Here is a 19,864-nt window from a genome sequence, read left to right on the forward strand (position 1 = left end):
CACACTGGTTTTTCCAGGCAGTGAGACCCTCTGTGGGTGATGTACTTGGTGGTTGCTATCCAGTATCACATAGCAGACCAGTATAATTCATGGATGACTCAGGGGTTTCTGGATGTTGTCATACTGGTTTGTTCCAGGCAGTGAGACCCTCTGCGAGCGATCTACTTAGTGGTTGCTATCCAGTATCACAAAGTAGACCAATATAATTCATGGATGATTTAGAGGCTGTTGTAACAGTGTTTTTTTCCAAACAGTGTGAGACCCTCTGCGGCCGATGTACTTGGTGGTTGCATCCAGTATCACAGAACAGACCAGTATAATTCATGGATGACTCGAAACTGCTGGATGTTGTCACACTGGTTTGTTCCAGGCAGTGAGACACTCTGTGAGCAATCTACTTGGTGGTTTTATTTGGAATCACATACCAGACCAGTATAATTCATGGATGACTTGGCGCTACGGGATATTCTCCCCCTGGTTTGTTCCAGGCAGTGTGAGACCTTCTGTGAGCGATCTACTTGGTGGTTGTTATCCAGCATCACATAGCAGACCAGTATAACTCAAGGAAAATTTAGGGGCTGTGGTGACATTGATTTTTCCCAGGCAATGTGACCCTCTGAGGGCGATGTACTTGGTGGGTATCACACATCATGTAGCAGACCAGTATATCTCATGAACAACTCAGGGGCTGCTGGAAGTTTTGACACTCTTTTGTCCTGGGAGGTATTAAACCCTCTGTGGCAATGTACCTGATGGTTGTTATCCAGCATCACATAGCAGACAACTATAATTCCTGGATAATTTAGAGGCTGCTGAATGGTGGAACACTGGTTTGTTCCAATAGGTGTGAGACCCTGAGCGGGTGATGTCCTTTATTGTTTTCCAACACCAAACAGAAGACCAGCATAACTCCTGGATGACTCAGGGGCTGTAGTGGCTTTATCCAAGGCAGTGTGATACCCTTTGCAGGCGATATACTTGGTGGTTATTTCCAGCATCACACAACAGACTAGCAGAACTCATGGATGACTCAGGGGCTTTTATGGCCTTGTTTTTTGCCAGACAGTGTGAGAACCTCTGTGGGCGATGTACTTGGTGGTTGTTTTCCCGCATCAGAGAGCAGACCAGTCTCATGCACAACGCAGGGTCTCCTGGATGTTGTGACACTGGTTTGTCTCAGGTTGTAGGACCCTCTGTGAGTGATGTACTTGGTGGTTGTTCTCCAGCATCACACAGCAGACTAGTAGACCTCATGGATGATTCAGGGGCTGTAGTGGCATTGTTTTTTCCCAGACAGTGTGAGACCCTCTGTGGGCGATGTACTTGGTGGTTGTTTTCCCGCATCAGAGAGCAGACCAGTCTCATGCACAACGCAGGGTCTCCTGGATGTTGTGACACTGGTTTGTCTCAGGTTGTGAGACCCCCTGTGAGTGATGTACTTGGTGGTTGTTCTCCAGCATCACACAGCAGACTAGTAGACCTCATGGATGATTCAGGGGCTGTAGTGGCATTGTTTTTTCCCAGGCAGTGTGAGACCCTCTGTGAGTGATGTACTTGGTGGTTGTTCTCCAGCATCACACAGCAGACTAGTAGACCTCATGGATGATTCAGGGGCTGTAGTGGCATTGGTTTTTCCCAGGCAGTGTGAGACCCTCTGTGAGTGATGTACTTGGTGGTTGTTCTCCAGCATCACACAGCAGACTAGTAGACCTCACCATGGATGATTCAGGGGCTTTAGTGGCATTGTTTTTTCCCAGGCAGTGTGAGACCCTCTGTGAGTGATGTACTTGGTGGTTGTTCTCCAGCATCACACAGCAGACTAGTAGACCTCACCATGGAAGATTCAGGGGCTTTAGTGGCATTGTTTTTTCCCAGGCAGTGTGAGACCCTCTATGAGCGATGTACTTGGTTGTTCTCCAGCCTCACATAGCAGCCCAGTAGCACTCATACAGAACTCCGGGTCTGCTGGATGTTGTGACACTGGTTTTTCTCAGGTAGTAAGACCCTCTGTGAGCGATGTACTTGGTTGTTCTCCAGCCTCACATAGCAGCCCGGTATCACTCATGCACAACTCGGGTTCTGCTGGATATTGTGACACGGGTTTGTTCCAGGCTGGTGGTTGCAGCACCTGCTGATGCATGTTCCCAGTGCCCCTCCCATGTCATTGCAGAAGTATCACCATCCATGCGATTATGACTTTTCTGTGTCATTTCAATAGTCAGAGTTGTGAGGCCAGAAACCGCCACACCTAGGTTACACAACACTTGGCTGCCGAACAGATTCCAGAGATCTTAAAACTCCTGGGAACGCAAGGTGACCCGATGATATCACTGATCCAGAAACCTGGCCTCTGCGTCCAGCACCAGCGGAGTCACTGACATTTCTGGAGCATGTGTATAAGCGGTGACATAATTACTGATGTATGACTTGGTTTGCCTTCAAGGGATGCAAACTCGATATTCTATCACAGCCAACCCAAAAATGGCCCCCAAGAGCCAACTAGGGGCAAACAAAAGTGATACAAGGCCTTCCTTGTCCCTTATAATGTCAGCTGCAAGGAAGCCATGTACCTATCGTAAACTTCTATTGCTACATGGCTGTTTAGTTTTTATGGCAGTGACATTTGTGACGTGCAAACGTGATGGGCATGGATGTCCATGTGTCAGATCCTGTGACATCTTCTTGCCTGTTCCTAACCATTTTCTAGGTGACTTGTCTTTAGAATTTGTGTTTTGGAAGATGACATCATAAGTTAAAATGACAAATTGTAGATTGATCCCTATTGTGATCTGCGGCCTGGTTTGAGCTTCTAGTAATGAGTAGGACTTGACAAAGGCATAAAAATTACAATGGATGGACTTTTGGACAGACTATTATTACTGTTTCATGGCCTTCAGCTCAAACACAAGCTATGGTGACTTGATGTAGGAGTGATCTGTAGGAAGATTGATCTTGTGCAGCCTAGACAGGGCCACCAGGGTCTTCTACACCTATATAGGTCCACCAGGGTCTTCTCCGCCTACATAGGTCCTCCAGGGTCATCTCCGCCTAGATAGGTTCACCAGGGTCTTCTCCGCCTAGATAGGTCCACCAGGGTCTTCTCCGCCTAGATAGGTCCACCAGGGTCTTTTCCGCCTAGATAGGTCCACCAGGGTCTTCTCCGCCTAGATAGGTCCACCAGGGTCTTCTCCGCCTAGATAGCTTCATCAGGGTCTTCTCTGCCTAGATAGCTTCATCAGGGTCTTCTCTGCCTAGATATCTCCATCAGGGTCTTCTCTGCCTAGATAGCTCCACCAGGGTCTTCTCCATCCAGATAGCTCCAACAGGGTCTTCTCCATCCAGATAGCTCCAACAGGGTCTTCTCCATCCAGATAGCTCCAACAGGGTCTTCTCCATCCAGATAGCTCCAACAGGGTCTTCTCCATCCAGATAGCTCCAACAGGGTCTTCTCCATCCAGATAGCTCCAACAGGGTCTTCTCCATCCAGATAGCTCCAACAGGGTCTTCTCCATCTAGATAGCTCCACCATGGTCTTCTCCATCTAGATAGCTCCACCAGGGGCTTCTCCACCGTTATCTTGATAGTATCAAGCCATCGGGTTCTGGTCTTCCTCTTCTTGTTCCTTCTATTCTTCCGACAATGATGTCCTTCTCCAGTGATTGCTTTCTTCGTATGATGTATCCAAAGTAGGTAAGTCGTAGCTTGGTGATCTTTGCTTTGAATGACATGTCTGGCTTGATTTGTTCCAAAATTGATTTGTTTGTTCTTCTTACCATCCATTGTATTGATAACATCCCTCTCCAGCACCAGATTTCGAAGGCTGTTGACATCTGTCGCACTTGCTGGTGTCAAAGAAAAGTGCTGATCATCGGGAGAAAATGGTCTCAACAAGCTGTTCGAAATCTGAAATGTACAGACGACTAAACCACGGTGACGTCAAGCTGGTGAGATCTAATATTGTGTCTATGTCACAACCTCAATCGGTGAGTACTTGGCAAAATTAGTATTAATTGATGGAAATCCAGGTGGTGCAGATCCACAGGACCCAAGAATCAAAGAAATTAGGAAATGAAATGTGGTTTCTCCGTGCTGCTGATAGAATACCAGGAGAGATACGAAGACTAGAGATGAGCAGACCCGTGGAGGTTCGGTTTGCCAGGTGCAGCCGGATTTTAAGTACCCTTTACACGCTGCGATATCACTAACGATATATCGTCGGGGTCACGTTGTTTGTGACGCACATCCGGCATCGTTAGCGACATCGCAGCGTGTGACACCAAGGAGAAATGCAAAAACGTCAAAAAATTGTTGATCGTTGAAACGTCGCTCCTTTACGAAATATCGGTGGTGGTGGTGCATGCCGCAGGTTGTTCGTTGCTCTTGCGGCATCACACATAGCTGTGTGTGACACCGCAGGAGCGACGGCCATCTCCTTACCCGCGTCCACCGGCAATGCGGAAGGAAGGAGGTGAGCGAGATGTTACGTCCCGCTCATCTCCGCCCCTCCGCTTCTTTTGGGTGGCCAATTAGTGACGCCGCTGTGACGCCGCTAGAACCGCCCCATTAGAAAGGAGGCGGTTCGCCGGCAACAGCGACGTCGCTAAGCAGGTAAGTCCGTGTGACGCTGCCGTAGCGATAATGTTCGCTACAGCAGCGATCACTACATGTCACCTAAACGACGGGGGCGGGTGCTATTGCTCGCGACATCGCTAGCAATCGCTAGCGATGTCGCAGCATGTAAAGCACCCTTTAGATAAAGTTCAGTTTGTGACCAAGACTTGACCTGAACCCCAATGGAAGTCACTAATTGGACAGTTCGGGTCTCCGCCAACATATAGCCAGCTAAACTTTGGGTTCACGCATTTCTAACGAAGATGAAGCAGATGTGGTTTTACTCTCTACGCGTTTCGAAGTCGTCAGAGTTCTTCTTCAGGCTAAGGCCACATTTTAATTCGTTCTTCTTCAGGCTATAACCACATTTTAATTCTTTCTTCTTATGCGGGCTTTACACGAGTCGACCGATCGTACGATTTCACGATCGATCGTACCCGCCCCCGTCGTTTGTGCGTCACGGGCAAATCGCTGCCCGTGTCGCACAAAGTCGTTAAAGCGCCGTCACACGTACTTACCTGCTGTGCGACCTCGCTGTGGGCGGCGAAAATCCTCTTCCTGAAGGGGGAGGGATGTTCGGCGTCACAGCGACGTCACACGGCAGCCGGCCAATAGAAGCGGAGGGGCAGAGATGAGCGGGACATAAACATCCCGCCCACCTCCTTCATTCCGCATAGCTGGCGGGTGCCGCGGGACACAGGTAAGCTGAGTTCATCGTTCCCAGGGTGTCACACGGAGCAATGTGTGCTGCCCCGGGTACGATGAACAACCTGCGCCATGTAAAATAAACAATATTTTAAAACCGAGCGACGAGTACACGACTCACGATTTGTGAGCGATACTGCGTCGCTCGGAGGTGTTACAAGAGACGACGTCGTGAACGATGCCGGATGTGCATCACGAAAACCGTGACCCCCGACGATGCATCACACGATAGCTCGTCTCGTGTAAAGCACCCTTTACTCTCTACATCATGACATTTAGAAATTAGAAGTGGTCACTAGGGTTGGATATTATCGACCTCCATAAGGCTGGGGTTCTTGTCACGTTGAAAAATCAAATCGTTTGGTATCCTACGGTGTCGCATTGTGATGCCGAGCGGCAAACATTTCCCAATTTGTTCAGTTTTCGGTCGCACGTGATTCACTTGCTGGAGACATCATGTTACTTGTCTACAGTAGTTACGTCAGCAGTTTGCACACATTTTTTGGTGGTGGAACTTAAATGATAATTGCAGTTACGTGACAGGTGTAGACCTTGCCTTAATGTCGAGAAACGAAGAGCAACTGGATCCGGTTGGGTTTTTTTTACATTGAAGTCTATGAGAAATGGGTCATAACGGGAGACATCTAGTAAAAACAAAACAGTTACCGACGGAGCAAAAATGTTTTTTTTTTCCCTCTCCTGTGTGGACTCAGACAGGTTTGCTTAGCTAGTTGGCATATTGTATTTGTTTAATTCATTATGCTAAGCTTCTACAGATTGACGTGGGAGGTACAAGGTGGTTGTTAACCCTGTGCAATTTTTTATTATTGCTTTGCTGTACTTAAAGGGAACTCTCCTGTAGGACATCGCATTCCTCCAGACGTTCCTTTCAGTGGCGTAGAGATAAGTGTTTGCTCTAAGAAATACTTTATACTTGGTGACGTTTCGCCTCTCCGTGGTTTTGCTCCTCACCGTACACACTCAGATTAATGCTGCTCTTGCTCTTTGTGCGCAATTTTTGCTTAGTTTAATATTATTTACTTGGTTTCAATTTCGAGTTAATGTGTTTTTTTCTTCTTCTCCAATGTACAGTGTTTAGCAAGTTCCAGCCACAGTTGTTCAGGGGGAAGGAGCAGCCTCCATATTAAATCAATTAAATTGCAGGGATTGTTGTATTCCTGCCTGACAGCGATGACTTTCTAAGTGCCAAGACTGTTGTCCTCATAAACCTGCTGACAACCTTTGGCTGTTTCTTGAGTAAAGCCGGAAATACACATTAGATGGCTGTCGTGAGAAGCATCAATTCGGCCGACAGAAGTCTCTCCCATACACAGGAGTGCTCACTGGGCCGATAGCCGTTCCTCCCATACACACGAGCACACGCTTAACTGACAGCCATCTCTTCCGTACAACAGAGTGCTTGCTTGACCGACAGCCATTTCTCCCATAAACAGGAGCGATCGCCTATCTGACAGCCATTTCTCCTGTATGAAGGAGCGCTCGCTTGGCCAACAGTCATCTCTCCCATACACAGAAGTGGTCGCCTGGCCAACAGCCATCTCTTCCATATATATGAGTGCTTGCTTATCTGACAGCCATCTCTCCTGTACACAGGAGCACTCGCTTGTCCGACAGCCATCTCTCCTCTATGCATGAGCACTCGCTTGGCTAGCAGCCATGTCTCCCATACACAGAAGTGCTCGCTTGGCTAGCAGCCATCTCTCCCATACACAGGAGCGCTCGCTTGGCCGACAGCCATTTCTCCTGTATGCAGGAGCACTCGCTTGACCAACAGCCATCTCTCCCATACACAGGAGCACTTTCATGGCTGACAGCCATTTCTCCCGTACAGAACAGCGCTTGCTTAGCCGACCGCCTTCTCTCCAATACACATGAGCGTTCGCTAGGCCGTTAGCCAAATTTTCTATAAACAGGAGTGCTCGCTTGGCCAGCTCCCCCATATATAGGAGCAGTTGCTTCAATGACTTCACTGTCATTTATCCCATACACAGGAGTGCTTGCTGGACTGACAGCCATCTCTTGCATACACAGGAGCGCTCTCTTGGCCGACAGCCATCTCTCGCATACACAGGAGCGCTCACTTGGCCGCCAGCCCTCTCGCCCATATACAGGAATGCTTTCTTAGCTGAGCGCTCCTGTGTACTCTATGAGAAAGCCACCCTTTTTCGAATGAATGGAGATGTGCAGCACCAGGATGCGGCCATTACACAATTGACAAAGCCGTGCTGTTCTTCAAATGATCACATTCGGCCATTTCCACTGGTCCATCTGATCGGCGAGTGTGCCGGGTGCCACACTACCACTGATCTGATAACCTAGCCTAAACATCAGGCCATCAACGTACACATACAGGACAACTGCTTTAAGGTCTATGTCCTGATGTCTATCTTGAAATGAAAAAATTATATAACAAATAGTTCCGGCACACTTCAAGAAATGTAGGAAAAGATTATAATGCTTCAAAGTATTTTATTTTATTTGTGCATAGGCAAAAAAAAAGTCCAACGTTTCAACCATAAATTTTGGTCTTTGTCAAGGACAAGAGTTTCTAGGAAAAATGAATGACGAAAGGTTTCTAAGCTACCAACTGTTGCCTCTGGTAGATATATGAGGATATAGGGTGAACAGTCTTTTACACTTGTGTGGAAAGAACGAGGACTCAATCGTCCTAAAAGGAAAAGGGTTTTTTTTTTGCTCTTTTTTTTTCTCTACAGCTATATGGCATAAGATCAATATTTATTCCATTGGTAAAGAATGTGTGACCAGTTGCAGAAAAATGAATCTGCTGTGTGAACGCAGACTTCTCCCCAGGCTCCACAAGTGACTTGAATCTGAGTGGGATATTCTGAAGTGCTGTAAGTGCGCAGGGTATGAGGTTTGTAGCAGCGATTGATGCATTATATAGCCAGATATCTAGAAATCGCTGCTACAAACCTCATACCCTGCGCACTTACAGCACTTTAGAATATCAGATTCAAGTCACTTGTGGAGCCTGGGGAGAAGTCTGCGTTCACACAGCAGATTCATTTTTCTGCAACTGGTCACACATTCTTTACCAATGGAATAAATATTGATCTTATGCCATATAGCTGTAGAGAAAAAAGAGAGCAAAAAAACCCCTTTTCCTTTTAGGACAATTGAGCCCTTTCTACACAAGTGTAAAAGACTGTTCACCCTATGGGTGGCTTTACACGCTGCGATATCTCTAAAGCGATGTCGTTGGGGTCACGGAATTTGTGACGCGCATCCGGCCGCGTTAGCGATGTCGTTGCGTGTGACACCTATGAGCGATTTTGAATCGTCGCAAAAATGTTCAAAATCGCTCATCGGTGACATGCCCCCCTCTTCCCAATTATTGTTGCTGCTGCTTCTACGATGTTGTTCGCCGTTCCTGCAGCAGCACACATCGCTCCGTGTGACACCGCAGGAACGAGGAACCTCTCCTTACCTGCGTCCCGCCCGCAATGATGAAGGAAGGAGGTGGGCAGGATGTTACGTCCCGCTCATCTCCGCCCCTCCGCTTTGATTGGGCGGCTGCTTAGTGACGACGCTGTGACGCCGAACGAACCGCCACCTTAGAAAGGAGGCGGTTCGTCGGTCACAGCGAAGTCGCTAGGCAGGTAAGTCCGTGTGACGGGTCCGCGCGATTTTGTGCGCCACAGGCAGCGATTTGCCCATATCGCACAAACGATGGGGGCGGGTGCACTCGCTAGCGATATCGGTAACGATTTTTCAGCGTGTAAAGCGGGCCTATATCCTCATATATCTACCAGAAGCAACAGTTGGTAGCTTAGAAACCTTTTGTCATTCATTTTTCCTAGAAACTCTTGTCCTTGGCAAAGACCACAATTTATGGTTGAAACGTTGGACTTTTTTTTGCCTATGCACAAATAAAATAAAATGCTTTGAAGCATTATAATCTTTTCCTACATTTCTTGAAGTGTGCCGGAACTATTTGTCATATTAGTTCTTCTTTCTTTCCGTGCACCTATTTTTCACAATGAAGTCAGGTTTACTTTGTATTTATCTTGAAATGAAAGACTTTCTTCTACCAGCAGAGTCTGACCATTGGCTGGGTAAAATGCCTGCACTATTCGAATTATCCCATCTTGTAAGAGAATACAGAACTTTTCGTAGTCCTTCCAGAGGATTTAGGATTGTGTGACATCTCCAGTGATAAAACCACGATTGCCATGCGGTGCGACACTTACAAAAATTGATCGCGACATGGCTGTAGACATTACGTTTTGTTCTTCCACATCCAGACACAAGAAACACGGGGAAGAGAAAGCTCGTCTAGAGTTCATAGTTCTGCACACACTTTATTAGAAATGGTATCAATCGCCACCAAACTCGAGGGGTAAATTACTGAGGTCCCACGTCTGCAATCCACTAATCTGCTGATTTGCTCCTCTCTCCAGCAGCAAGAGTCCCACATCGCCCTGGTATCTGATCGGTGCACAACGCTGGTGTCATACTTTGATCCTGAAGTCTTGCTTTCCAAGTCTTATGCAATTCAGACCGCCTGTTGCTTTGCAGCAATGCCTTCTAGTGGTTGCTTCTGGTCATGGGTTTAGGGGTCCGTCCATATGGTGCACAGAAATGTCTATTCTGTGTCTTTAGCCAGTTATAGTCCTGTTTGATTGTCTATCTACTAGCGCCTTGGATGTGTCTGTGACCTGCACTTCTACATTTGGATCACAGGTACCATGCCCGGGACTTGTTGGCTTTGACTCTTGGCGCTGTCTGACCACACTCCGGTCCCATGTCCTCTCATCACTGCATTGATGGCAGCAAAGTTCAGGTTTGACCATTGGAGGATTAGATGGATAGTTCTTGTGGTTTTTTTTTTGTAAACTTTACTGTGTTTCTTTAGAATGTTTTTATTACTTTCCCTCTTTTCTCCTACACTACACACACACGTGAACGTAACAGAGACTCACAGTGGGAGATCGTGAATGACTTATTACTAGTAACGCTCGTAAAAAAAAGCTGCTGGTACTCAACGAACGAGCAAAATGATCGTTTGGTGAAATGAGGATTGGTGGTCGTTTACAGCATAGTGTTGGAGCACGGAAACGTCACACCTGTGTAAAAATAAAAACGTCCCAAAATTTATGATGATCCAAAGAGGTGGATGCCCAACTTGTCTGACAACGATTCGTCCAGTTTTGCTTTTCTTCCTCCCCATCTGGATTCCAGCACCTGAGACTCAGTTTCCGGATTTTTGGGAATCTCACAGATTGCCTTCTTTAAGATTTGGAGGGAGTAATGAGGATACTGTGTACTATAACTTGATTTTTGTTACATGATCCGGACAAGTTTTGAAGCAGTTCTGAAGCTTTTACACCGCGACGATAATGCAAAGAAGGGAATTTTGTTACTTACCGTAAATTCCTTTTCTTCTAGCTCCTATTGGGAGACCCAGACGATTGGGTGTATAGCACTGCCTCCGGAGGCCACACAAAGCACTACACTAAAAAGTGCAAGGCCCCTCCCCTTCTGGCTATACACCCCCAGTGGGATCACTGGCTCACCAGTTTTAGTGCAAAAGCAAGAAGAAGGAAAGCCAATAACTGGTTTAAACAAATTCACTCCGATGTAACGTCGGAGAACTGAAAACCGTTTAACATGAACAACATGTGTACCCGAAAAACAACCAAAAATCCCGAAGGACAACAGGGCGGGTGCTGGGTCTCCCAATAGGAGCTAGAAGAAAAGGAATTTACGGTAAGTAACAAAATTCCCTTCTTCTTCGGCGCTCCATTGGGAGACCCAGACGATTGGGACGTCCAAAAGCTGTCCCTGGGTGGGTAAAGAAATACCTCATGTTAGAGCTGCAAAGACAGCCCTCCCCTACGGGGAGGCAACTGCCGCCTGCAGGACTCTTCTACCTAGGCTGGCGTCCGCCGAAGCATAGGTATGCACCTGATAATGTTTGGTGAAAGTGTGCAGACTCGACCAGGTAGCTGCCTGGCACACCTGTTGAGCCGTAGCCTGGTGTCGTAATGCCCAGGACGCACCCACGGCTCTGGCAGAATGGGCCTTCAGCCCTGATGGAACCGGAAGCCTAGCAGAACGGTAGGCTTCATACCACACATCCAGTCCCTCACCACCTCCTGCCGTCTTCAACTCAAAAATATTTCCAGAATCCGCCCTTTCCTCAATTTGCAATCTACTAAAATGCTAGTGCATGCCCTCATAATCTCCCGCCTCGACTACTGTAACATCCTCCTCTGTGGCCTCCCTGCCAACACGCTCGCCCCTCTCCAGTCCATCCTTAACTCTGCTGCCCGACTTATCCACCTCTCTCCTCAATACCACCCCGCTTCTCCCCTCTGCATGTCCCTCCACTGGCTTCCAATCTTCCACCGTATCCAATTCAAACTTCTAACACTGACCTACAAAGCTGTGCATAATCTTTCCCCTCCGTACATCTCCGAACTACTCTCCCACTACACTCCAACACGTCACCTCCGGTCCTCCCAAGATCTCCTCCTCTCCTCCTCTCTCATTCGCTCCTCACGCAACCGACTCCAAGACTTCTCCCGAGCATCCCCAGTCTCCTGGAACTCGCTGCCTCAACACGTCAGACTATCCCCTACCCTTGCAAACTTCAAACGGAACCTGAAAACTCATCTGTTCAGAAATGCCTACAATCTACAATGAACTCGCTGCCGCCCGACCACCGTGCGGAGCTGCCGCCCGACCACCGTGCGGAGCTGCCGCCCGACCACCGTGCGGAGCTGCCGCCCGACCACCGTGCGGAGCCGCCGCCTGACCTACACCCCACCTATTGTCTCCTCCCCATAATCCTATAGAATGTAAGCCCGCAAGGGTAGGGCCCTCTTCCCTCTGTACTAGTCTGTCTACTGTAACTTGTATACGTATTTTGTATGTAACCCCCTTCTCATGTACAGCACCATGGAATTAATGGTGCTCTATAAATAAATAATAATAATAATAAATAATAATAATTGGTTCTTTGATCCATCGAGCCAGGGTGGCTTTTGAAGCCTGCGACCCTTTGCGCTTACCAGCGACAAGGACAAAGAGTGCATCCGAGCGGCGCAGGGGCGCCGTGCGGGAAATGTAGATTCTGAGTGCTCTCACCAGATCCAACAAATGTAGATCCTTTTCATACCGATGAACTGCATGCGGATAAAAGGAAGGCAAGGAGATATCCTGATTAAGGTGAAAAGAGGATACCACCTTAGGGAGAAACTCCTGAATGGGGCGCAGCACCACCTTGTCCTGGTGGAACACCAGGAAGGGAGCTTTGGATGACAGCGCTGCTAGTTCAGACACTCTCCGAAGAGATGTGACCGCTACCAGAAATGCCACTTTCTGTGAGAGTCGAGAAAGTGACACATCCCTCAGGGGCTCGAAAGGCGGCTTCTGGAGAGCAACAAGGACCTTGTTTAGATCCCACGGATCTAACGGCCTCCTGTACGGAGGTACGATATGACACACCCCCTGCAGGAACGTGCGCACCTTAGACAGTCGCGCTAGACGCTTCTGAAAAAACACGGATAGTGCCGAGACTTGCCCTTTAAGGGAGCCGAGCGACAAGCCCTTTTCCAACCCAGATTGCAGGAAGGAAAGAAAGACAGGTAACGTGAATGGCCAGGGAGATACTCCTTGTGCAGAGCACCAGGATAAGAATATCTTCCACGTTCTGTGGTAGATCTTAGCAGACGTGGGCTTCCTAGCCTGTCTCATGGTGGCAACGACCCCTTGGGATAATCCTGAAGACGCTAGGATCCAGGACTCAATGGCCACACAGTCAGGTTCAGGGCCGCAGAATTCCGATGGAAAAACGGCCCTTGGGACAGTAAGTCTGGTCGGTCTGGTAGTGCCCACGGTTGGCCGACCGTGAGATGCCACAGATCCGGGTACCACGACCTCCTCGGCCAGTCTGGGGCGACGAGTATGACGCGGCCGCAATCGGATCTGATCTTGCGTAACACTCTGGGCAAGAGTGCCAGAGGTGGAAACACATAAGGGAGCCGGAACTGCGACCAATCTTGCACTAAGGCGTCTGCCGCTAGAGCTCTTTGATCGCGAGACCGCGCTATGAAGGTCGGGACCTTGTTGTTGTGCCGAGACGCCATTAGGTCGACGTCCGGCACCCCCCAGCGGCGGCAGATTTCCTGAAACACGTCCGGGTGAAGGGACCATTCCCCTGCGTCCATGCCCTGGCGACTGAGGAAGTCTGCTTCCCAGTTTTCCACGCCCGGGATGTGAACTGCGGATATGGTGGATGCTCTTTCCTCCACCCACATCAGAATCCGCCTGACTTCCTGGAAGGCTTGCCGACTGCGTGTCCCTCCTTGGTGGTTGATGTATGCCACCGCTGTGGAGTTGTCCGACTGAATTCGGATCTGCTTTCCTTCCAGCCACTGCTGGAAGGCTAATAGGGCAAGATACACTGCCCTGATTTCCAGAACATTGATCTGAAGGGTGGACTCCTGCTGAGTCCACGTCCCTTGAGCCCTGTGGTGGAGAAGAAGGGAATTTTGTTACTTACCGTAAATTCCTTTTCTTCTAGCTCCTATTGGGAGACCCAGACGATTGGTGTATAGCTACTGCCTCCGGAGGCCACACAAAGCATTACACTAAAAAGTGTAAGGCCCCTCCCCTTCTGGCTATACACCCCCAGTGGGATCACTGGCTCACCAGTTTTAGTGCAAAAGCAAGAAGGAGGAAAGCCAATAACTTGGTTAAACAAATTCACTCCGAGTAACATCGGAGAACTGAAAAACCGTTCAACATGAACAACATGTGTACCCGAAAAAAACCCAAAAATCCCGAAGGACAACAGGGCGGGTGCTGGGTCTCCCAATAGGAGCTAGAAGAAAAGGAATTTACGGTAAGTAACAAAATTCCCTTCTTCTTCGTCGCTCCATTGGGAGACCCAGACGATTGGGACGTCCAAAAGCTGTCCCTGGGTGGGTAAATTAATACCTCAAGTTAGAGCTGCAAAACAGCTCTCCCCTACGAGGAGGCAACCGCCGCCTGCAGGACTCTTCTACCTAGGCTGGCGTCCGCCGAAGCGTAGGTATGCACCTGATAATGTTTGGTGAAAGTGTGCAGACTCGACCAGGTAGCTGCCTGGCACACCTGTTGAGCCGTAGCCTGGTGTCGTAATGCCCAGGACGCACCCACGGCTCTGGTAGAATGGGCCTTCAGCCCTGATGGAACCGGAAGCCCAGCAGAACGGTAGGCTTCAAGAATTGGTTCTTTGATCCATCGAGCCAGGGTGGCTTTGGAAGCCTGCGACCCTTTGCGCTTACCAGCGACAAGGACAAAGAGTGCATCGGAGCGGCGCAGGGGCGCCGTGCGGGAAATGTAGATTCTGAGTGCTCTCACCAGATCTAACAAATGTAAATTCTTCTCATACCGATGAACTGCATGAGGACAAAAAGAAGGCAAAGAGATATCCTGATTAAGATGAAAAGAGGATACCACCTTCGGGAGAAACTCCTGAATGGGGCGCAGCACTACCTTGTCCTGGTGGAAGACCAGGAAAGGAGCCTTGGATGACAGCGCTGCTAGCTCAAACACTCTCCGAAGAGATGTGATCGCTACCAGAAAAGCCACTTTCTGTGATAGTCTAGAAAGTGAAACCTCCCTCAGAGGCTCGAAGGGCGGCTTCTGGAGGGCAACTAGTACCCTGTTCAGATCCCATGGATCTAACGGCCGCTTGTACGGGGGTACAATATGACAAACCCCCTGCAGGAACGTGCACACCTTAGGAAGCCGTGCTAGACGCTTTTGAAAAAAGACGGATAGCGCCGAGACTTGCCCTTTAAGGGAGCCGAGCGACAAACCTTTTTCTAACCCAGATTGCAGGAAAGAAAGAAAGGTAGGCAATGCAAAAGGCCAGGGAGACACTCCCTGAGCAGAGCACCAGGATAAGAATATCTTCCACGTTCTGTGGTAGATCTTAGCGGACGTGGGCTTCCTAGCCTGTCTCATGGTGGCAACGACCCCTTGGGATAATCCTGAAGACCCTAGGATCCAGGACTCAATGGCCACACAGTCAGGTTCAGGGCCGCAGAATTCCGATGGAAAAACGGCCCTTGGGACAGTAAGTCTGGTCGGTCTGGTAGTGCCGACGGTTGGCCGACCGTGAGATGCCACAGATCCGGATACCACGCCCTCCTTGGCCAGTCTGGGGCGACGAGTATGACGCGGCTGCAGCCGGATCTGATCTTGCGTAGCACTCTGGGCAAGAGTGCCAGAGGTGGAAACACATAAGGGAGCCGGAACTGCGACCAATCTTGCACTAAGGCGTCTGCCGCCAGAGTTCTGTGATCGCGAGACCGTGCTATGAAGGTTGGGACCTTGTTGTTGTGCCTGGACGCCATTAGGTCGACGTCCGGCCTTCCCCAGCGGCTACAGATTTCCTGAAACACGTCCGGGTGAAGGGACCATTCCCCTGCGTCCATGCCCTGGCGACTGAGGAAGTCTGCTTCCCAGTTTTCTACGCCGGGGATGTGAACTGCGGATACGGTGGAGGCCGTGGCTTCCACCCACGTCAGAATCCGCCGGACTTCCTGGAAGGCTTGCCGACTGCGTGTCCCTCCTTGGTGATTGATGTATGCCACCGCTGTGGAGTTGTCCGACTGAATTCGGATCTGCTTTCCTTCCAGCCACTGCTGGAAGGCTAGTAGGGCAAGATACACTGCTCTGATTTCCAGAACATGGATCTGAAGGGTGGACTCCTGCTGAGTCCACGTACCCTGAGCCCTGTGGTGGAGAAAAACTGCTCCCCACCCTGACAGACTCGCGTCTGTCGTGACTACCGCCCAAGACGGTGGTAGGAAGGATCTTCCCTGTGATAATGAGGTGGGAAGAAGCCACCATTGCAGAGAGTCCTTCCGAAAAGGATACTTTCCTGTTCAGGGATGTGGACTTCCCGTCCCATTGGCGGAGAATGTCCCAATAAGAGGACGCAGATGAAACTGCGCAAACGGAACTGCCTCCATTGCCGCCACCATCTTCCCGAGGAAGTGCATGAGGCGTCTTAAGGAGTGCGACTGACCTTGACGGAGAGTCTGCACCCCAGTCTGTAGTGACCGCTGCTTGTCCAGCGGAAGCTTCACTAGCGCTGACAGGGTATGAAACTCCATGCCAAGATACGTTAGTGATTGGGTCGGTGACAGGTTTGACTTTGAGAAGTCGATGATCCACCCGAACGTCTGGAGAGTCTCCAGCGCAACATTCAGGCTGAGTTGGCATGCCTCTTGAGAGGGTGCCTTGACAAGTAGATCGTCCAAGTAAGGGATCACAGAGTGTCCCTGTGAGTGCAAGACTGCTACCACTGCCGCCATGACCTTGGTGAACACCCGTGGGGTTGTCGCCAGACCGAATGGCAGAGCTACGAACTGAAGATGGTCGTCTCCCATCACGAAACGTAGAAAACATTGGTGCTCTGTAGCAATCGGCACGTGGAGATAAGCATCTTTGATGTCTATTGATGCTAGGAAATATCCTTGAGACATTGAGGCAATGACGGAGCGGAGGGTTTCATCCGGAACCGCCTGGCCTCCACGTGCTTGTTGAGCAGTTTTAGGTCCAGAACGGAACGGAAAGAGCCATCCTTTTTTGGCACCACAACCAGATTGGAGGAAAACCGTGTCTTGTTCCTGAAGAGGAACAGGGATTACCACTCCTTCTGCCTGCAGAAGAGCATCGGCTCGGTGGGGAGGTGGGGACGTTCTGAAGAATCGAGTCGGAGGACGAGAACAGAACTCTGTCCTGTGCACATGGGCACAATGCCCCTCACCCACCGGTCTGTGACCTGTGGCAGCTAAATGTCGCCAAAGGCGAGCGAGTCTGCCATCAACCGCGGATGCGGAGAGATGAGAGAGCTGAGAGTCATGAGGAGACCGCCTTGGTAGCGGTTCCTCCGGCTGCCTTCCTTGGGCGTGATTGAGCCCCCGGAAACTGAGCCCCTCTGAGGCTTTTCAGCTCTTCTGGACGAGGACAATTGGGACCTGCCCGAGCTTGGGAAGGACCGAAACCTCGACTGTCCTTCCAGGACAGCATTAATAGGGTAAGTCGCAATGCAGACATTGCGAGGTTACGGACGCCCCTGCGGCACAAATGTACATATGCTCAAGACCAGCTGTGCAAGAACAGCTGAAAAGCTTAGGGTGCCCATACGGCTGTAAATGCCGGAGCAACCGACACGCCGATAGCCTCATAGACAGATTTGAACCAGAGTCCATCTGTCTGGCATCTTTAAGTGAAGTCCCATCTCCACTGCAACTATAGCTCTAGCCGCAAGCCTGGAGATTGGAGAATCCACCTTTGGACCCTGGGTCCCGCGCTTGACCACGTCAGGGGGAAAAGGATAACGTGTATCCTTAATACGTTTGGAGAAAACGCTTATCTGGTAAGCGTGGTGTTCCTGGACTGCTTCTCTGAAGTCAGCGTGGCCAGAAAAATACTCAATATACGTTTGAGCTACTGAAATGGGACTTCTCCTGCTGTGAAGCTGACTCCTCCGCTGGGGGAGCTGAGGGAGAAAGATCCAACATTCCATTGATGGACGCTATAGGATCATTCCTTATGGCGTCACCATCCGGTGTATCCGGATTGAGAGCGTTGTCAGGATCAAAGTCCTGATGAGCTACGTCTGCCTCATCATACAGAGAGCCTCCTGGGACCCCCCCCGGAGCACCGATTTTATTCCCAATGAGGGTGGCCAGGGAGCAACGATCCAGATTGCCCATGGCCTGTCCGGACTGCAAGTCTCTATCCCATTGCAACTCCATCACTGTCCTTGGACAGGGTTGACAGGTGGTTCCTTTGGCCACGTCTAGTAGAGACCCCGGCTGACCAAGTGCTCCAGGGGAGCATTGCACACAATGGGGTTCAGTGCCGTGGAACAGTATCACATGCAGTAAAAACAGCATCGAAAGCCTGTGTTGCTTATATGCTGCTGCCGACTAGCCATCTAGGACATAGAGCCAATAATGGCGACCGTACAATGCAATGTATAGCATACAAGCATAAAGTACAATGAACACTGCAGCACATGCAATACAAGCAGCATAGAAAGCCTGTGCCTTGGCACCCCTGCTTTTCTGCTGCTGTAGACTAGCCATCTAGGGGAATATAGCCCAGAATATCGACCATACAGTGCAATGTATAGCATACAAGCATAAGTACAAATGAACACTGCAACCCCTGCAATACAAGCAGCATAGAAAAAACCTGTGCCTCAGCACCCCTGCTTTTCTGCTGCTGTAGTCTAGTCATTCTAGGCGAAAATAGCCCAGACTAGCGACCGTACAGTGCAGTGTATAGCATACAAGCATAAATACACATGAACACTTCAGTACGTGCAATACAAGCAGCATAGAAAGCCTGTGCCTTAGCACCCCTGCTTTCCTGCTGCTGATGTGTCGCCATCTAAGAGGGCATATAGCCAAAGATAGCGACCTATGCAGTGTAAGCATAAAAATACAAATGGACAACTGCGGTATTTAGTGGGGTCAGCACTTCAGGTGCCGCTTACCGCCCGCCTATAAGCGGGTGTGTGGTCGCCCTAGTCCTGTGCCTGGTTGCCCAGAGTCCGATCTCTCAGCTCGGACTGCAGGAATGGCTGCCGGCGTCTTCTCCAGCTCGTGTGAGTAGGGGCGGGCCGTGGGCGTGCCCCCAAGTCAGAGCGGGAAACCGGCGTCCCACAGTGTCCAGTGAGAGGGCTGGAGCATGTAAATAAGGCTCCAGCCCTCGGCGCTGCTGATTGTACAGCGTCTCTCCCCTACCCTGATTGACAGGGTGGGGGCGGGAACGAAGCGGAGCTAGGCCGCAAAAGCCGGGGACTGGATTTATAAGCGCCGCCGCCGTAAAAGCGCGGTCGGCGCTAAGTCCCCGGCGCACTACAAGTCCCAGCCGCGCCGCCGCTCCCGGAGCGTCCGGCGCGGTAGTTCCCCATACATAAAGTCACTCAGCTAGGCTGCAGTGACTGTAACCCTTTACTGTCCCCGGCGCACTAGCACACCCAGCAAGTCTGGAGTGTGCTGTGCCTGTGTGTACGGGGACACAGAGTACCTGAATGGTGCAGGGCCATGTCCCTGAACGGTACCCAGCTCCGTATCCAGCAGGTTCAATGGGTCTGTGGATGGAGCCCGGCTTTGGGGCCGGTAAGATCCCACTTCCTCAGAGCCCTTCAGGGGGATGTGGAAGGAAAACAGCATGTGGGCTCCAGCCGCCGTACCAGCAATAGGTACCTCAACCTTACAAACCACAAGCGGGGTGAGAAGGGAGCATGCTGGGGGCCCTATATGGGCCCTCTTTTCTTCCATCCGATATAGTCAGCAGCTACTGCTGACTAAACAGTGGAGCTATGCGTGGATGTCTGACCTCCTTCGCACAAAGCAGAAAACTGGTGAGCCAGTGATCCCACTGGGGGTGTATAGCCAGAAGGGGAGGGGCCTTACACTTTTTAGTGTAATGCTTTGTGTGGCCTCCGGAGGCAGTAGCTATACACCAATCGTCTGGGTCTCCC

Source organism: Anomaloglossus baeobatrachus, chromosome 7, assembly GCF_048569485.1.
Source record: "Anomaloglossus baeobatrachus isolate aAnoBae1 chromosome 7, aAnoBae1.hap1, whole genome shotgun sequence".
NCBI lineage: Eukaryota > Metazoa > Chordata > Amphibia > Anura > Aromobatidae > Anomaloglossus > Anomaloglossus baeobatrachus.